We start from the raw sequence: 13,544 nt of genomic DNA, 5'->3' as shown, positions 1-13,544 counted from the left end.
TGTCCTGTATGGTGTCTCTACAGTTGAAGTAGTACAGCCTGTCCAGTTTACCTCTTACTGTTGTGCACTGAAGTATAAATTGTCAGAGATACATCCTGAGACACCGGTAGGCAAAGGTAATGTAATTAATCATTGGAAATGTTCCACTGCAGCAAGCTAGGCTGAACTACAACAATTCTGACTGAATATTCTTTAGGATATGGTCACTTGTTTTTGTTGCTATCCTAAATACACTGGGAATATTATTTCTGCTCACTCAGAATCTGAATGAACCAATTACTTTTAAGAATGCATTTAGTTAAAGGGATACTATCAGTAGGGTCAAATATGACCCAGGGTGAAATATGACCTACTTAAAAATGATTTTCTAGAGAAAAATCTTTTCCAGATTCAAATATTCCACAATTTTGGTGACAAGAAATAATATTATTAGTCCCTTACCCCACCAAAAAACCCAAAAAACAAAAAACCCCACAACCACACACACACACACGGTACCATTTTAAAATAATGCACACTATGGGTGAGCTCTTCCTGCTCACTTTGCAGGCAGCAGCTAACCAAAGTCCAAATTAAGCACATGTATTGGTGCTCTCTTGACTAGGGATGCTTTCTTGAATCAGGGCCCAACTAATCTTATTCCCAAAGTGATGCAGTCATCTTGGATAATCTGTTTTTGGTTCATTGTAGGCCATGAAGCTGAAGGGTTTGGGTAGACTCTTACTGTGGAGTTGGTGCAGGTTATCAAGGGCAAGCGTCTGTTAGCTGAGTTTGCCTTCCCGTTGACACTGTTATCATGGCTTAACCTATCAGCGTTTGTCAACCCCAATGGCTCTTTGTCAGGCTTCTGGCTGCTGCCTCACTAGCCATGAGATTTCTGGATCAGATCATCACGATGCAGATGGTGTAACCAAGGAAAGAAACAAAAACACTCAGATTAATTTCAGCTTCATTAGCAACAGAAGAAAAATATTTGTCAAACAGAAATAGGTGAAACAGGGAACAAATTGCATTTTTAAGCTTTAATGGTGGTTACAATTAAAGAAAAGTAACAGTCTTCTTTTTAGGGCCATATAGCCATCTCCATGAATATACCTGTCAGGTGATAATGATAGGGCGCGCATAAGGAAAGAGGGAAACACTGACTCAGTGACATGTTCCTTTCCCTGCAACCTGTGGAAACTTGGGGTGCATGGAACTGAGGTATGTGAGAGCCAGAGGTGGGGCAGGCACAGACACTATCCATGGCCTATCTGATTAGGCGTGGATACTGTCCCAGCATTATTAACTCTGGCTCAGAACTGCCACTGCTGAACAGTCACAGGGAAAGCAGCGAAGGATAGATTAAATGGCTATTACTGGAAACATTCTCATTAGAGAGGTATTGGCCCGGGCAGCCTTGCAAATGCTTAACAATTGTCCCAAGAGCCATGCAGAACATGGACATCTGCTGGTGCAAGGAGCCAGGCCTTGCCTGTATTATAATTGGGACAAATCCTTCCCGTGATGGAATGATTTGGAGGAAACTGAGTTGAAACTTACAGTTTTTCCCCTAATATAGGACAGTCTGGCTCAGAGGTTAACATTCTTTAAAAAATAAATTTTCTTTAAGATTATTTGTGCTTCTCACTGTCACTAATGTTGGAAAGAGCTGTATTCTTTTCTCCACAACCCTCAGTAATAGAAGAAATGAAATAACAGGGTAAGGCAAATGGAATTGTCTAATCTGAAAAACAATGACATTTTTCCTCTATTATGAAAATCTGAAATGACTTCTGTGTCACACCAGCTGGGATCACTTCCATCCTCAGACATAAATTAATTCACATGATTAACACCACAGGCTAATGAGGTTCAGTCTATGGCATCTGACATAAAAATCCCTGAATTAGCAAGTACAGGTAATGAAAGAACTCCTGCTTTAATATCTCAGAAGAAAGCCAGCCACCCTGAAAAGCAGATGAACTCTGTTTAGGGAGCTGGATCAGGACTTGTGTAAATGAATCTACAAGGAATAAAACTAACAATGGTGGAAGAGTCTTGGGGACTGAATATCACCAGTCAATAGAGCTTTGGAAAAAAAAAACAAAAAACCCATAACATTGTTTGTTATGCTACCATGTGTTTCTTTGTTCTCTCAGAGAATTAATTCTGTACACCACCCATGAACGCACATTTGGCTTCATCTCATAACAGAGGGAGTAACAATAAGAGAATAAAAAATAACATTTTCCAATTAGGTTGCAGATTTTATGTAAGCAGTTCAAATCACAACCAGTCTTTTTATACTAAAGTTTGTTTTATTAAACTTCATATTTGAAAATACATTCAAGCCAATAACTATTCACTCATTACAATGAGCAATATGGAAACTAATAATAAATGACTAAGTCCTCTCTCATAGAACAATACAATTTACATCAGCAATACCCAACTTCACACAGGACTTTCCATCCTTCAATTAGAGTAGATTTTTAGGCTAAATGTGATGAGCAAGGAACACTTTCTAAAGCAATAAAAGGGAAATAACATGCACCTGAATACAGACAGTGACCTTTGAACCTAAAAAGCTGGGGCACCTATTTGAAGTAAACATAAATGTGAATATCTTCCCAGTAACACAAGAAGTAAATCAAACATTGGACTGGGCTATTTTACTATAGCCTCAGCTTCAGGTGTGGTGTCTGACTAAAACCAGAGACATCCAGTTCTTGTCCAATAGGAACTTGGGGCGGGATCCAACGCTGTTGGACTTAGCTGTTGCAATGGTGAGCATCAAAATGCCTCACTTTTGGGTGTCTACAACATCACCAGGGCAACACCGTGATCCACAAAGCTGGATTAGGCCCCTAGGCTCCCCATACAATGAATGGGGAGAGAGAGAGAGAGAGACAGGTGTCAGAATGAAATCCACAAAAGCCTTAGAAAGCAGTCCCCAGCCTGTGTCCCCACCTCCCAGGTCCCCATCCTCAGACAGGTAGAGGGACCCAAGCTCCCCACAACTGCCTGCATGGCTCTTACCCCAACCCGGCTCTGGCCAGGGGGTGGGGCCTCAGAACTGCAGTCTGGCCATGGTAAGAGTCGCATGGGAAGCTGTGGGAAGCCGCAGTGCAGACCCTCCACATGCCCCGGGCAGGGGACCGGGGGCAGAGACACAAGCTGGGGGCTGCTCTCGGGCCCCCCGCACCACTGGCAGGTGGAGGGTTTGACACAGCATCCCCCTGACTCCTCCGGTTCTGGCGCCACTGGCCTGGGCCCTGCCAAGAGCCGCAGCAGAGTGTGGCAGGAAGGAGTCTGGGGCTGGTGTGTGGGCGGGGCCACACAGGCAGTTTGGGTAGGCTGAGCCTTCCCCTGCCTTTGATACCCACAGCCCAGGGGGGAGGGTGATTTGGTTTGGACTTACCCAATAAAGCCCCCTTCTGTTTAACAGCCCTGAATGGGCAGGAAAAGAGCCAGCATAAAACAGAAATAATGGAGTGGTTTTCAAACTAGGGAATGCAGGATGAAAACTGAAATGCCAAGCAAGTAAAGATTTATCAGGTGATGTTGTGGTTGAGAATGTTTGGCAGGTAAATCATGCCGTGAAGATTGTCTCGCTTGCCTAATTTAAAGTCAAAATGTAACTGTCTAGCTAGAGTTAAGGAAAAGGAATGTTGTAGCTACATTTGTCTGTCAGTAATGTCATTTCACACTCATTCTAGGGCTCCATGCATAGAAATCCTTACACAAGAACCATTAATCTGTTTGAAGGGACTGCAAAGCCTACCTCTTCCAGGCAAATTGTATGTGAATAATATTAATCTATATATGTTGCTCCCTGTGTATTGGTGCTGCCAAGTCCCATGATGTTATAATGAGTTTCATAGTATTTGGTGTCTTTCTTAAAGTCCCATCTCCTGGAGTAAAATGCTTACAAAAGAATCTCCGCTTTCCTTGAAAAACAACAAAAGAAAAGAAAACTAGCTTTCTAGCCCTCGTGGTTGTACAACCACGAGGGCTAGAAATCTAGTTTTTTGTGTCCTGACTAGTGATTGTGGTTGACAATATTGGCTAATGAAACACACATCTGATATGTAGAGGAACAGAGGAAATGGTGAAATAAGCAAGTTACTTCTGTTAAAACATTTTTTGACATGCTGGAGGCACAGAAGACTGGACTGTTGCTTTGTTTAACTTAGGTAAAAAATAGCCCAGATTTTTGGAAACGTCTTTAGCAGCATTACAGAACAATATATTTTTTCTACCTATTTTCCCTCTCAAGAACGCAAAAAGTGCTTGAAGCCCCTTAATGGTTTATTTTATATTTTAAATAGGCTTGGGGTTTCCTCTGCTATCTTTCACACATGTATTTTACAAGAACTAAAACATGTTTTTAATGTTGCCTTATATGAATCAAACCAAAATGTTCTGAGAAAAAGACAGAGAATCTCATTTACACAGTGGCAACTTCATTGATATCAACAGAGTAACAGTGAAGTAAAACTGAATCAATTTGTGGATGTGGCCCATAACATTGTATTGTACATAGCTTATTTCTCCCTGCCCCCATCTGTCTTTTGAAGTTCTGATTAATAAGTCATATTCCCAGGAGGAAAAAAAATATATTGTTCAAAATTAACAGACTGTATGGAAAACAGATCTAAGCATCTCTTTGATTATCTCCCTTGGCCAGGATGAGCTATGATCAGCAGTTCATGGCTTGTTCCTCTTAGTCAGCGAGGTGGAAATGCAGCATAATGAAAATAGATCAACAGAACATACTTAATTACAAAAATATGAGCAAAGACATCACTTCTGAAGAAGATGAAAATTAACAGGGTGTATCTATGCAATTTTTTTTTCATAAAAGTGAATGGGTAGGTGCAGGACAGACCATCACTGGGTGGAGAGTTCCATGGGACACCTACATTTGAATCTTAAATTTTTAGGTGAAGAGTCATAAAAAAAAACCTCAGAATAAAAAAAAACTTACATAAAATCACTTTGCTGCTCTTACATGCTCTTGTTGCTTGTCAGATGGCAATACTTTGGTTCTGTGGTTAAGGAACAAACCTAGGAAGTGAGAGACTTGAGTTCAATTCTCTAGCTCTATCACAGACTTTTTCTGTGACAAAGAGCAAGTCCCTTAATTTCTCTATGCTCAGCTTCCTCTTCTCTAAAATGGGGATAATAGCACCTATCTTGGAAAGCGTGTGTGGTAATTAATTCATGTGTAATGAATGTTTTGAGTTCCTTGGGTAGCAGGTGCTATAACAATGTGAAATACGGTTATTATTTTTAAATAAGTTCATTCTCTCTCATTTCTTCTCATCTCAGACACAGGCCTCTTATGTGTTTGTGAAAATGTTCTCATCTCAACAGACTTATTTCAACCCTCCTCCTGTTTATAAAGCCTCAGTCTTCCACAGGGGTGAAAGTAACTTAAAGGACTTACCGGTACGCCGGAGTCCTGAGCAGGGGTGCAGGGCTTCAACCAGAAGGGGCGTGCCTCAACTGGAAGAGGCGGGGCCTTTAAATCCCCAGGCCCTTAAATCAAGATTTAAAGGGCCTGAGGCTCCACTGCAGTAGCAGCACCTAGAGCCCCCGGCCCTTTAAATCACCGCCGGAGCCCGGCCACCGCTGCCCCAGGGGCTCCGGCAGTGGGACTTGGGCAGTGATTTAAAGGGCCCGGAACCATAGGGCAGCTGGAGCCCCAGGCCTTTTAAACCGCTGCCAGAGCCCCGGCTGCCGCCGCTACCCCAGGAGCTCTGGCAGTGGGGCTACAGTGGCGATTTAAAGGGCCTGGGACTCCAGCCACCACTACTGCCCTGAGCCCTTTTAATTGCTGCCTCCCGGCAGCGGGGCTCCAGCAGTGATTTAAAGGGCTGGGGGCTCCCCACACTGGCCAGGGCCCTGGGCCCTTTAAATCGCTGCCTGAGCCCCGCTGCTGGAGCCCCTGGGGTAGTAGCGGCTGCTGGGGCTCTGGCGGTGATTTAAAAGGCCCGGTGCTCCTGGCCACTGCCGGGAGCCCCGGGCCCTTTAAATCACCGGCCTGGGGAAGCTGGTCCGGTCCGGCATACTGACTCTTGCCCGTATGCCAGACCGGACCGGCTTACTTTCAACTCTGGTCTTCCAATAGGGAAGCAAAAACAGTATCTTTTGATGCAGGTGAGCAATCACAGCACAAACAACAAATTACAGCAATAGTCACATAGAGTTTGAGAGTAGTTCATCGGCTGAAATGTGTTCATATAAAGCATTCGTTAAATAATTTAGAATAGCAAACCATAACCACTGATGTCTGTTCACAGATAATTCAAACAGAAAAAGGATTAAATTTGCAGAAAAAATATTCACTGCAAATAGTTTATCCAGCTCCATTTACTTTAATTCCACTTTACTGTGTGCTCAACTCCAACATCATTTAAAAAAAAAAGTTGAAAAATGTTAGATTTGGTGATAGGGACAATTCCTGCCCCATTGACTCTAAGCATCTAGAGATGGTTTACCATACTTTACAGTGGCGTCAACAGACTCCCACACATAAATATGGGACTCTTGGTTTCTATGATCCTATATTTCACAAGGCCTCCTAATCACACGCAGCATAGTGATCTGTGGGAAATCCAGGCCCTAACCCCACCAATCTGATCACATCCCTGCAGAGAGCCAGTCTATCTCTATACCATATCCTGCCCTGCCATCCCCATGTTAGCACAGATGGCTTTGTGACTAAGCTAGCATTAATCCATAACTATGCACTACATCCAACTGATGGCATAGAAGCTGTATGTCAGAAATTAATACTGCATTGAGTAAGAATTATACATGTGATATGCAAATTTCTTTAATAGGCACAACCTTGGCATGCTTAGCATCACCACTGTGTGATCCTTCCACTTCTGCCAGTATGGGGAGTCCAACATTTTGTGTTGTGGGGCTATTCCTTGGCGCTGTGCCCTGCAGCAAACTACTGATCATACCAGAAGTATTCTAAGGTTAGAAATATGGCATTGAGGGGCTGTTAGGCCTCAGGAGAAGGAGGTATGCATGCCACATTGTCTCCACTCCCTTCTGTGATTTACAGCTATATATGGCTGGTTTTACTGATCATTTGCTCCCTTACACAATAGAGATCAGAGGCCTTGCTATTGCCTGGTTCATCAGCATACACCGAAGAACAGCTAACTAATACATCTAGGTGTGGAGGAATGAATTTAGATTATGTGTAAGCAAGTGAAACTCCCTATGGGAACTGCCCCTGTTTATGACAGAGATATAATCCTTGGGCTGTTCCTTTCTTTCACATTGATGTACCTGTCAAAATGGAATCCAGCTAGCAACCAAAGGATTAATGGGGATGACCCAACCTCCTCCATTTTCTAGCTTGTTTTCAAATCTATGAACAGCAGGAGGCTCTGTGTGCCTCTTCATTTCAGCTGGAGTAGGCCATTGTATGGTCTCAGAGCTATTTTGCCAGCTAAAACAAGCTGATTTTACATGTAAAGCAATTTGTTTCTATTTTTGGCAGAGAGCTGATAATTCCTCCTTCTGATACATTGCAGAATGTAGTGGGAGAAAGTAAAGGGCTAAAATACCACAATGCAGGCGATTCACCAGCAGGCAGGTAGGTACCCACTGGGCTATGTTTTATAAAAAGGCCTCCGTATTTGAACGCACAAAATTGTGCACACATACACACTCCCCAAATTTTACAGGTGCAAACACTAGCACACAGGATTCAAAATTTCTAACATCTGAACATACACTTGAAATCATCCAACTAATATACACAACTGATAAAATCTGTATCCTTAAAACCCACCGAAACAATTGAAAGGGTCAAGCAAGTGTTTATATATTTTTGCACATGATCATAGGTCCTGATCCAATGCTCATTGCAGTCAATAGGAACCCTTCTATTCACTGCAATGGGCAATGGATCAGCCCAAAACAGACAGCCAGGACTGAAAATGTATTCCACAGTACCTTAGCCTTGGAAAGTCCCTGACATATGGGGAGTTGTAAAAGAGCTCTCCCTGCTGAAATAAAGCTGTGTGTTGGATTGGCTGAATGCATGCCAACATGTTAATATAGTATATTGTTTACAGACTCACAAGCTGGGCCAAGGCAAATCTTCAGCTATTGGACACCATGTACTGAAACAGTTTTTTCTACTTGGAAGCCTCCTGCAGGTTCTCACTGTACCTAGGGTCACTGCTGCATTTACTCATGATTTGTTATGTGTCTGAGATTAAGATACAGCCTGCTTTTTCAGAGGCAACAGTTTCCCGGTGACAGAGGTAAGGTGCTACTTCCAGTACTCACTCACTGTGGAAGAAGAGGGATCAGTGCAGTGGCACCAATGCAGATAGTTCTTGGGAGGGCCAGTTCCAGTCCACGCTCATTCCCTCATCCTCCTGCAGGGACCCTGGATCTCTTCCCCCAGCCAGGGAGTCTCCACTCTCTCTCTTACCCACACAGTGCATGAGCAGGTGCCTCCAGGAGTCAAGTTCTCGGCCGGTTCCCCTGTGCAGGAACAGACTGCCGTACACCAGCTTATGACACCACCCAATGAGTAGTGTTGTTACCCTGTGTACTAGGTTGCAAAGCCACTCACTGAAATTTGGCCCGGCTCCCTTCTGTCTGGATGGAAGGCTGAAGGGTCAAATCTCAGGGGTATTGTAACCACGCTGCTGGAGCAAGACTCCAGACTGCTCTGGCAGCAGCCGTACTGATTTAGAATGGGACTACTGCTTAAAAGTGGTTCTTCACCCCCGCCTACAGAGCTTGTAGCAAGTGCAAAGACATGCATATTGATATACCACTGCAGACCTCAGTCAAGTTTGGCATCCCCTTGTGCTAGGTGCAGGACAAATATATACCTAATTAGCTTAGAGTTTTAAATTGCTGCCCATTGCCATAGTATCTGAACACCTTCCACCTAAAATCAATAGCAACAGCAGAATCCCTAGTGGACTTCCTGGAGTCTCTGGCACTTCTCTCTTTACAGGGTAAAAACTAGACACCGTGCCAATTCCGTGTTTAATTTTAGAGCTCTGTAGTTTTAACGTTGTTGGGGCAAGTCAAGATTGAAGCAGAAGAGAATTGGAGTAAGGGCAGGGACAGGGAAATTTAAAAGGGAAAGGAGCAAGGGGAGGGGAAACAGTGGCAGAGATACTTTATAGAGTGCATATTATTTATTAAATATTTGACTTACCTTCTAAATAGACAAGACAGGCAAAGGATGGAAGAAAGTATTATTGCCTCATTTTACAGGGGGGTGACAAAGAGAGATTAAATAATTTGCCCAGGGTCAGACAGAAAGTCCATGGAAGATCTAGGAACTGAACCTAGGTCTTCTGAGTCCCAGTCCAGTACCTGAACCGCAAAGCATCATGATGATTTTACAAGTATCAGAGGGGTAGCTGTGTTAGTCTGGCTCTGTAAAAGCAGCAAAGAGTCTTGTGGCACCTTATAGACTAACAGACGTTTGGGAGCATGAGCTTTCGTGGGTGAATACCCACTTCGTCAGATGCATGCATGTATTCACCCATGAAAGCTCATGCTCCCAAATGTCTGTTAGTCTATAAGGTGCCACAAGACTCTTTGATGATTTTACATTTTATTTAACTTTTTTAAATTAATATAATTACTATTATTCCCCAAACTCCTAGTGGTGACAATGGAAGAGCCATGTGACTGGTCATGCCATGGCTGGTCAGACAGGTATTATGTTGCTAGTAAGGGTGATACTATGAAAATGAAGTAATGTTAATATAGGAGTGACTATGCTAATACCCATGTTAAGCCTCTGAGCATGCCTAGTGTGTTTGCAGAATTCTGAGCAGACTCACACTGAGCTGAGTGCTTATGCAATCAAATAAATACTGAGCTTTCTCTCCTGATTAACCTGACTCCTGCTTTAAAAACACTACAATGGCCATTATCCCATACAGAAGTCAGAGGGTGAAATCCTGGTCCTATTGAAATCAGTAGAAAAATTCCTATTTGGTGGGGCCAGGATCTCACCCAGAATATTTAGCTAAAAGCGTCTGACTATTTCTGGGAGCTTTACGTGATCAGTATTTGCTCCTTCTAACTGCAGTACTGGCGCCCTGATGCTTTACACACAGGATCTGAACTTTGAAGTTTCAGTTAATTTCAGCTAAAAGTTAAGGTTGAAGAGGTGTTTTGACTGAATGCTATTAACACTCCCAATTATACCTTTTGTCCAAAATCTTTACACTTCTTAAAAACCCCAAAGGTGAAAAAGTCTGGAAATGAACAACGAAGGCCAGACCTACACTATCACTTACTTCGATATAACTTATGTCGCTCAGGGATGTGAATAAGCCACCCTCCTGACCAATGTTAGTTACATTGACCTAAGCACAAGTGTGGACATCGCTATGTCTGTGAGAGAGCTTTTCCCACTGCCATAGCTACCACCTCTCGTGAAGGTGGATTTATTATGCTGACAGGAGAGCTGCCTCCCATTGGCATAGAGTGTTTTCACCAGAGGCACTACAGAGGTGCCAATATAGCACTTCTAGTGTAGATCCAGCCACTTCCTCACTGCCACATAATTAGCAGGGCTTCCAAGGAGCTGTGGACCCGGAAGCCCTGACATGCCTGGTCCTAGGGCATTCCTCATGGTGGATTCAACAAATCAGCATTTTCCAATGAAAACTTGGCTCACCAGAAAATTCCCACCCAGCTCTACTCATCACTAGAGTATCTGATTGCTCCACAAATATGAATAAATTTATCTTTACAACACTCCAGTGAGGTAAAGGGCCATTATTATTCTAATTTTACAGAGAGGGAACTGAAGCACAGAGAGATTAAGGTCAAAAGTATCCACTAATTTTGGGTGCCCAATTTCAGACACCTTGAACCTGATTTTTTAGAGTTCTGACCATTATATAGCACTTTACATGTTCAAAGCACAGCTCCCACTGACTTCAGTGGCAACTGAGAGTGCCCAGCACTTCTGCTAATCAGACCCCAGGCCTCAATTGTCAGACACTCAGAAAATGAGGAACACACAGTGACTGGCTACTGGCAAAAAAAAATTATTTAAGTGACATATGAACTCCATGGCAGAGATACGGCTAGAATGCAATTCTCCATAGTGACATTCAACTGCCTTAACCGTGAGACTATATTTTCTCTTCCTGCAACCCCTGCATACCTTCAGACTTAAGACAACAGTCTCCTATGCTACAGAACCCTTGCTCATCCTCAGAGCAGGTTCATTCTCTACACTGAATGACACAGGGGTCCTGTGGAAAATAGAATGTGATCATGTAATTAGAGACTGTCATAATGTACCTGCACAAAGGGGATAAATGATGGTTGCACTGGCAATTGTAATTCTGCCATTTCCTAATTTTAAAATGCTTGACTTTTTGCCCTTATTGGTCTTTTAACATAGTTTTAAAATGTTCCTAAATGTTTAAAAAAAATAGAAATTCCATCATATGGCATCGTATTAACAACTACATGGGTCAACAGCAGGGTTGGAATCTTTAGATCTACCACATGGACTGTGCTTGAGCTAACAGAGTAACTGGTAGCAATAGTAGTTAACACCTTCTGTGTGGGTCATTGGGTTTCACAGATCTGTGCTGTTGTCAGGGAATGGTGAGGCTCAGGAATCTTGGGTTCCATTCCAGACTTTGGAGGGGAATGTGCTCTCGTGGGCAGAGGCTCTTCTGCCTATTCTCCCTTCTGCTCCAACCCATCCCAGTCACTATGTTACAAACACATGCAAGTGGATTTCCCCGTAAGAACAAGGCCACATGGGAAAAATGAGCACCACAGCATCTGAAAGTAACATTTCATGTTTTATGTTATATTTTATTAATATAATAAACCAAGATGACACGAGATGTCAGGCAGATACTTGCACACAAGCAAACATTCTGCCCAAATCAGCATTTTCCAATGAAAACTTGGCTCACCAGAAAATTCCCACCCAGCTCTACTCATCACTAGAGTATCTGATTGCTCCACAAATATGAATAAATTTATCTTTACAACACTCCAGTGAGGTGAAGGGCCATTATTATTCTAATTTTACAGAGAGGGAACTGAAGCACAGAGAGATTAGCCATATATTGGGCTAGAGTGCTATGGGCAAAGACAGCACAGGCAGCTTTTCTCATCCTCTTCCCCCTGAAAGCACAAATATGGCAGGAGGTGGGCCTGGCTAATGCACCAGCCTACTCACCACATTCCCACAGGACCATGAGGTCTGCATGGCTTAGAGGACATGCCTAGACCCCAAGGCATAAGAGCAGCCATACTGGGCAGTGGCTAATGCCAGATGCTTCAGAGAGAGTGAACAGAACAGGTAATCATCAAGTGATCCATCCCCTGTCACCCATTCCCAGCTTCTGGCAAACACTGCTGCAGTCAGCATTTAGCTAACAGAAACAGACTCACAGAGGAGGACTCAAAGGAACAGCACAATGAACATCACAGAGCGGTGCCTCCCCCACAGAGTCCTGCAGGGGATACTGCAGGCAGCATCACTGCTCAGCTAGAACGGGATTTGGCCTCAACATTTTTAAAGCAATATGGGCCAGCAAGTTGACACATGTGGCCTGATTTGCACATTATCTCCTGTTTGGGTGTTTCAGCAAAGGAGGGATTAGGATAACAATACTGACAAACTTTCCAAGTCAGTGTCCAAATATGTAAACAGGACAATAGCATAAAGTAGTAAAATGAGAGTAGTGCAAAAAAACAAAACAAAACATGGTTGCTGCCATTTCCTCACCCCATCAGGGGAATAATACAGATAATTAGAAACATCTTGTATATTCATCTTCTGTGATGTTCAACAAGAATCAGCCCAGAACATTAAGCTATTGACATTACAGCAAAACTATGACACAACTAGCAGTTTAACAGTGTTTGTGAGTTGTAACCTCTATCCCAAATTGGCCATTAGTTACATACATGCAGCTCCCATTGATTTCTGAAATGCACACCATTGATAGCAGTAGCCATGGCTATTAACTCACCCCTTACAGCATTGGCTACATACCTCTTGCTGTAGGTCTTATATCACTCCTGGTTGCAGCAGGCATGCCCAAGTGTGTGGAATCAGCCTGAGTTGCTGTGCATGGGAAGCAGCTGTGATAGAAAACAAGTCAGGGATTTCTCTCCTGTGCTGCAGAAAACCATACAGGTGTGAGGCAGAGACTAGGTGCTCACCAACTCCCCTCTCAATTGCAGTAGCACAGTGTTCTCTCTGCACTGATGGGTTAGGAGATGGGGCGGTGTGAAATACTGGAGAACAGTAACACTTGGCATTCATCTGTTCTTAGATTGCTGGTAGTTTAGGAGGGAAGGTTGGAGCAGTGCACTGGAAATGCTGGAAAAGAGGCTCTCTCCCTTGAGTGGTGCAAGAAGTCACTCGGGTCCTCTCTTCAAAGGAATAGTGGGAATCGGGAGGAGCTGACAGGGGGACTATGATAGCTGGAAGGAGTTGGGTAGGATGTGCTTTGCTCAGGGGGATGCAGTACTGCCAGGCCCACAGGTTCAAACAA

The 13,544-nt window shown here is 43.4% G+C and overlaps 1 long non-coding RNA gene across 2 annotated transcripts; it reads right to left on the bottom strand.

The window, feature by feature from the left end:
• Positions 1 to 13,017, bottom strand: LOC120398747. Of its 2 annotated transcripts, none has more exons than XR_005594675.1 (3): positions 12,952 to 13,017; positions 4,973 to 5,052; positions 1 to 877 (listed from the first exon to the last, which is right to left on the bottom strand). It is a non-coding gene; the product is annotated as an uncharacterized LOC120398747 (long non-coding RNA). The 2 variants fall into 2 exon arrangements; XR_005594676.1 differs by lacking the exon at positions 12,952 to 13,017 and adding an exon at positions 12,433 to 12,518.
• Between the last annotated feature and the right edge of the window lie 527 nt (positions 13,018 to 13,544).

This window comes from Mauremys reevesii, linkage group 2, assembly GCF_016161935.1.
Source record: "Mauremys reevesii isolate NIE-2019 linkage group 2, ASM1616193v1, whole genome shotgun sequence".
NCBI lineage: Eukaryota > Metazoa > Chordata > Testudines > Geoemydidae > Mauremys > Mauremys reevesii.
Note: the sequence above shows the minus strand (reverse complement) of the source record. Positions and strands in the feature narration are given on the sequence as shown.